This window comes from Ceratotherium simum, chromosome X (genome assembly GCF_057802395.1).
Source record: "Ceratotherium simum simum isolate JZ-2026a chromosome X, ASM5780239v1, whole genome shotgun sequence".
Lineage (NCBI taxonomy): Eukaryota > Metazoa > Chordata > Mammalia > Perissodactyla > Rhinocerotidae > Ceratotherium > Ceratotherium simum.
The window spans coordinates 108052936-108060357 of record NC_141940.1 but is presented as its reverse complement, the minus strand read 5'-3'; positions in this window follow the sequence as shown (position 1 = coordinate 108060357).

Sequence of the window (7422 nt, the reverse complement as noted above, 5' to 3'; positions counted from 1 at the left end):
CTTAATGATTCTCTGTATGTTTAGCTTCATTCCCCTCCATTGCATCCTCCTCACCAATCCCAAATGACCTAGAGGTAGGCAAAGGGAACAGGTTTCGGTATCAGACCAACTCTGTCTGACTCTAAGTCTGCAATCTTGGGGAATATATTGAGCTTTCTAATACTGCTCCTTATTTGTAACATCAGGGCAATACTTTCTCCATTATGAAGTACATTGTTAAGATTACATAGTATGATATATGCATATCAAAAACACAATTTAGGGCTCAGAGTTAATTCTTAAAAATACTACTCCCCTCCTGTTCTTTCTCTAAAAACAATTTAAAGGCTTTCAGTCACCACAAAAATAAATTCAAACTCTTTCCATCAAATATAACCAATTTCTTGACCTGGCTAACGCCCAGTTTCATTTTCCCGTTGCTTTTGATACTTTTTCAGTGATAGAATTCCACATTGTCATATATCTTAAGTGCTCTTTATTATAGGAATATAATATTAAAATTTGCTTGTACTGCTGCATTGTAAAACATATAGGAAACAAACCTATTAATACAAAATTAACAGTGACAGAAATAAATATAAACTCATTAGATATTTTTCTAAAATTTCTAATAAGTACTTGATAGTTTAAGCTCTGCCTCAAACATCACAGAGGCCACAGAGAAAAGGAGTAAAAAATATGTGTAGAGATTGTAGGGGAGGAAAAATAATTTTCCCTCTACCTTTCTAGGTTCTTGGCTGAGATCTCCCTGTATAAAAAAGGACAGTTTAACAGAAAAATATAAGTTTAATAACATGTGTACCTCCTGCAATTATGGGAGATACCCAGGAAAACTGAGTAACTCCTTGAAATGGCCGAAGCCACCACCTTAAATACCATCTCCAGCTAAAGACAAAAGAAGATGTTTGGGGGAGGGGGCAGTTATGGGAGGTGACCAGGAAAAGCACAGTAAACAAGGGTAAGGTTGTTATGCAGATTTAAGTCCTGCCTTCTCCATTGATAAGAGTTTCTAGAGATTTAGTCATCCTCCTCTTCCTGGTACCAGAGAGGGAGACACCCTTACAAACAGAAATTTCCTTACAAATGTAAATGTCTCTTACAAAAGGGTAACTTCTACTTGGTTTTCAGAGCTTCTCCTGAGTCTGCTATTTCTTAAAAATAACCTAAAATAATCCTTATGCCAAAGAGGAATATTTGGGGGTAGCAAATTCTGCTCCCCTTCAAGATCTTTCATTTATATATGAAATACAGTGATGAGGTCCAAATTAGAAGAAAGGAGTGAAAAAAAAACCAAGCAATTTTGGGGCCGGCCCAGTAGCATAGTGGTTAAGTTTGCACGCTCTGCTGTGGCGGCCTGGGGTTTGCGGGTTCAGATCCCAGGCGCAGAACTATGCACTGCTCATCAAGCCATGCTGTGGTGGCGTTCCAATACAAAACAGAGGACGATGGGCACAGATGTTAGCTCAGGGCCAATCTTTCTCAGCAGAAAGAGGAAGATTGGCAACGGATATTAGCTCATGGCCAATCTTCCCCACACACACAAAAAAAAAACAAGCAATTTTTAGACTAACAACTAACAGCCAATTGCATGAGAGAAGATTACAGTAGAAGAGAAAGCTGGAACCTGGAATATTTACTGCATTAGTAAAGTGTACTAGAGGAGATGACCTCAGCTTCTCTTTGGCCCACCGCCATTCTACACTGCAATGCCCAGTGTTCTCTATGGCTATTTATTATTTTAATGATCCTTTAATAAAAGCTTTCAGCTTTGTACAGTGCAATTATTCAATTATTTGTAATTTAACAAAGCATTGTTTTAAGGACGCAAACAGAAGAGTACTGTTTGGTTTTAAAACAATAACTTTGTACATAATACACAGAGATTAATACCTACATATATGCAAGGGTAGCATATTTTAAAATATACTTCTAGTTCATGATCATTAAAAGTTAATATCCATTTAGTGTATTAACCATTTTTATGTATTTTATTGTCACGACTAGAAGCAAGAATAACATATTTCTTCTGTCCAGAAGGTCCATAGTCAACAAACATTTACTAATGTGTATCTCAGGAGATCTTTTGAAAAGGTAACGTGAAGGCTGAATGATGATCTCATTGGGTTGTTGTCCTTTACTTTTTTCGTGGTGCTCCATCTTACACAGCTCTGTAAAAGGCTAACTAGAACCCTGCTTCAGTATAGATATGAAATCAACAAAAGGGGAACCTCTAGGCCCTTGAGGTTTCCTTTAAATCTTAGAGGACCAACTCTAATTCCCAATTCTGAGTAATAATTCTCCCTCTGCCTTTAGTGCCCTGTTGAGGCACCACTCATGTTGACTCAGAATAATTTTTCCTATTAATTTTCTTTTCTATTCCATGCATGTAATTAAGCCAAGTGACTCTTAGGTCTCAACATTTTGGAAGCCATAAAATAAGGCATTATGGAACCTACCCAAAGGACTAGTGAACTTAAATGCAACTAGAAATAAATGCAAAAATCACATGTAGTTTAATGGATAGTGTATCCATAACAGTGAATTTATTGCTTTGATTGGTTTTATAAAAAGCTATATCTCTATCAACATTAATAATGGGTATACTATCAAGCATAGATGATAATTTATCAGATCTTGATAATTTAGTTTGGAGTTGTCTTGATTGGGTATGACTGAGACCTTTCTCCTTCAATACTGGTTATCACACTCTTACTGTATTTGGTTTTGTGAGAGATTATGTCTCACTAGTATATCAACCTTCAAATTGGCAGTGTTAATGAAGCTTATAATGAGACTTTCTGGTTAGAGGCATCAGAACTACTGCATATGGTTGTGCATTTTTGCCCTGTACATGGTTACCTGCCTGTGGGGGTGAGTTGGGGTGCAAACTCAGCTCACACTTACTGAGCCAAGCCTTGTACCCTTGAGTGGAACTGAGGCTGACAGAAGGTGGGGCACATTTTTCTTAAGAAAAAATGTTGTCTATATCCAAGCCATAAGGGGACTGCCTTGGGTACGGAGTAGTCAATGAAATATTATCCCCAGCCTGGTGGAGGTCAGAGTCTGGTGGAGAATATAAAGTCAAGTCAAGTTTAAGTTCTGTTCGTTAAAGGGCTAAGTGCAAGGTGACAGGCAGATAGCTAGGTCACTTCAGAGACAAGACAAGAGAAGTTGACCAGATCAGGGTTCAAAAAGTGCACTGTAAGGAGTGTTAAAGAGTTTGAATTTTATTCTGAGCACAATGGAAACCTTTTGGAACATTAAAATAGACAATAGCATAATCTCACTTGTAGTACAGAAATACTACTCTGGCTACCTCAGAGGGAATACATTGGAGAGGGGAATGGGAGACAGGTGTTTGCTTCATAAGAATGTATTATACTGTACATGTATTTATACCCTCATCTGTATATTTACTATACTTCACATTTAAAAAAATACCATGAAATGTTCCAAAATAAGATAGCAGAAGTAGAGATGAGTTGACAAATGTCAAAGATATTTACAAGGTAGTATCAAAAATCCTTACTGAACCTGACGTGGGAGTGAGAAAGCAGGAGTGAGACAGCAAGAATGACACCAAAGTTTCTGTGCCATTTGCTAATGAGACGACACATGAAGAAAAGCAGTTTGGCAGGGAGAGGATGACGATATGCATTCTGAGGTAGCTGAGTTTTAGGTATTTCTGAGACATTCAAATGCAGATGCTGAGTAGACAGCTCAGGTCTGGAGTTCAGGGGAGCAATTTGGATTTTATATCTTTTCCCCCCTAGCTTTATTGAGGTGTAACTGGTACCAATGGTATACATGTATAATGATGGATACATGTCGTTATACATTTGTCCAAACCCACTGAATGCACGACACCAAGAATAAACCTTAATGCAAACTATTGGCTTTGGGTAATTATGATGTGTCAACGTAGGTTCATCAACTGTAACAAATGTACCACTCTGATAGGGGATATTGATAACGGGGGAGGCTATGCCTGTGTAGGGGAAGAGGGCATATGAGAAATGTCTGTATCTTCCTCTCAATTTTGCTATGAACCTACTACTGCTCTCAAAATATTAAGTCTTTTGGGGGCCGGCCCCATGGCACCCCAATTAAGTGCACGTGTTCGGTTGTGGCGGCCCGGGGTTCGCAGGTTCGGATCCCAGGCATGCACTGACACACGGCTTGTCAAGCCACGCTGTGGCGGCATCCCATATAAAGTGGAGGAAGATGGGCACAGATGTTAGCCCAGGGCCAATCTTCCTCAGCAAAAAAGAGGAGTATTGGAGACAGATGTTAACTCAGGGCTGATCTTCCTCAAAAAAAAAAAAAATTAAGTCTTTAAAAAAGTCAAATCATAATAATAAATTATTTGGGAAAAATGAAATCACTAAAAGAGTATTCATTTGTTCATTCATTAAGGTAACGATTAGCACATTTGTTTCAGACACTCTACTAATCATTGGAGAGCCAGCCTGCCTTATAATGCAAGGTGACAGGAACCCAAACAAATGCCTGTGCTTGTCCTGCAATGCTGGTAACAGACATCACTAACTAATTCCAGACCTATTTCCCATTCATGCCAAACATGACTGCAGAATTATTACCAATACAACCCAATAGGTCACCACTAGGCATGGATCAGAATTTGGCATGCAGGATAAAATCTATTTCTCACCCCTTATCTACTGCACTATGTACATGCCAGAATTTAATCTTAACACTTACGTGAAGAATAACGCAGATTTTTATTATAATAATTCAGAGCTCTTTCTTTAAATCTAGAAACACACGTTTCAATTAAAGCACAGTAATCACATGTGCATTACTGTATTATAGTAGCCCTTTGTCTCCTGATTTATAAGTTATATGCTAAAAGTATACACACATATTTTTCCTTCCTTTATATCCATCTCATCTCACATGTTTACAAAAATGCAGAATGCAAAGTCATCAACATGATTAATGCAGAGTTTAAAAATTTCCCAGAATACATTCTCTCTCTTTTATATATTCAAATAGATAAAAATCTAGGAATATATTAGGCCTTGAAAATTACTGGAAAATATTTCTCAAATGTGCTTGTCTTTACTATATGTGAAATATACTGATTGCTGGCACATTTGGTTCTGCACTTAGTAACTGACGTGTGAGTTAGTTCATTTTTCTGCGTTGGTTTTGAGGGGTTTAAGTCTCAACCTTCTACTAAAGCTAGCAAGCCAAAAATACAAATTTTATCACACCACACAGGTTAATTGCCATAGGAATGTTCTTACAAATAAAGAAATCTAGTGAACAGTTTAAAAGATTACAATGAAATGTGGCCACCTACAAATAATAGCTACCATTTTTGAGCATAGAATCTATAACAAGCAACTTATATTCATTTTCATATGTAATTGTCACAGTAAATTATCTCATTTAATTACTACAATTGTCACAAAGCAATCCTGCAAGGTGTCAGCATAACCATTTAAGGATGAAAAACAACTGAAGTTTAGATTCAAGGTCAACACACCTAGTAAGTTGTAGAGCTAGGAACTGAATTCAAACATAGGCTCATATAAAAATGAGTAGGATTAAGTATGTTACTGAGGAAATATACTTCAGTGATTTTCAAATGTTGTAGAAAAATGCACAGTTGTGTGTTATCACGTGTCTGTCTAGAATAGAATCTACAAAATTTGAGCTGGGCATAAGGCCTCTCAGGTACAGACTCCAGTTCCTAGACTCCCTTGTAGCTAAGTAGGTTCAAGACATGGCATGAAACCATTCATCTCATCTCCTTCAAGGCAAAGCTGCTTGTCTTAGACTTTCTCTTTCCTATAGGGTTTAATTAGTACGTGCTATAGACTAAATGTTTGTGTCCCCCCTCAAATTCATATGTTAAAATCCTATCTCCCAAGGTGATAGCATTAGAAGATGGGGCCTTTGGGAAGTGATTAGGTCATGAGGTGGGAGCCCTCATGAATTGGATTAGTGCTCTTATAAAACAGGCCCCAGAGAGATCCCTCGCCCCTTCTGCCATGTGCAGTTACAGTGAAAAGACAGCCTTCTAGTAAGTGGGCTCTCACCAGACACCAATTCTGCCAGCACCTTGATCTTGGACTTGCCAGCCTCCAGAATTGTGTGAAACAAATTTCTATTTTTTTATGAGTCACCCAATCTATGGTATTTTGTTATAGCAGTCTGAATGAACTAAAACAGTACCTACACTTTCCAGGAATGCCGTATCATGGGGGAGAGAAAGATGAGTAAAATCCTCCCTGGTTCTCAATCCAGTGGGATACCAGACATTGTAAAGAAATAAATACCATCACAGTGTATTCAATAGTAGAGAAAGGAACAAAGTCTTATAGGAGAATAAAGAAAAAATCACTTATTTATGCGAGGGATTTCAGGAGGGTTTCCCAGATTTTATTAGTCTGCTCAGGCTGCCATAACAAAATATCATAGACTGAGTGGCTTAAACTACAGGAATTTATTTCTCACAGTTCTGGAGGCTGGGAAGTCCAAGATCAAGGTGCTAGTCAATTTGGTTCCCTAGCAAGGACCCTCTTCCTGGCTTGTAGATGGCTGCCTTCTTGCTGTGTCCTCACATGGCAGAGAAAGAGAGAGCAAGAGGGCACCAGCAAGTGCTAGCTCTCTGGTCTCTCTTCCTCTCCTTATAAGGACACTAATCCCATCATGGGAGCCCCACCCTTAAGACTTTATCTAAACCTAGTTACATCCCAAAGGCCCCACCTCCAAATACCATCACATTAGGGGTTAGAGTTTCAACAAAAGAATTTTGTGAGGACACCAACATTCAGTCCATAACACAGATGACGTAAAAGTGAACTGAGTATTGAAGGTTCACTGACTTCTAGTCTTGGAGTCAAGTTTGTTTTCAAGGCATTCAGGATACTGGAGAAAGCTCAGTGCTTTCTCTTCATCTTGCAGATGCTGTGGTATTTGGTTTATTCTCTGTCTCAGACTTTGTAGAAAAACTATCCCTTCTCATTTACAAAGCTGGAAATAACTACTCCAAATATCATCTTTCATAAGAAGGAGTTTTTATTAGATTTTTTCAAAGGTTTTTATTTTGAAATAATTATAGGGTCACAAGAAGTTGCAAAAATAGTAGAGAGGTCCCATGTACAGTATCCCCCCTTATCCATGGGGGATGCATTCCAAAACCCCCAGTGGATGCCTGAAACCACAGATAGTACCGAACCCTACGTATACTATGTGTTTTCCTCTACATACACACCTGTGATAAAGTTTAATTTATAAATTAGGCACAGTAAGAGATTAACAACAATAACTAATCACAAAATAGAACAATTATAATAATATACTGTAATAAAAGTTACCATAGAGTTTAGCAACCTCAGCATGTGATTTTTTTTTCTTTTCTTATTAAGTCGAGAACTTTCACCTTTTCAC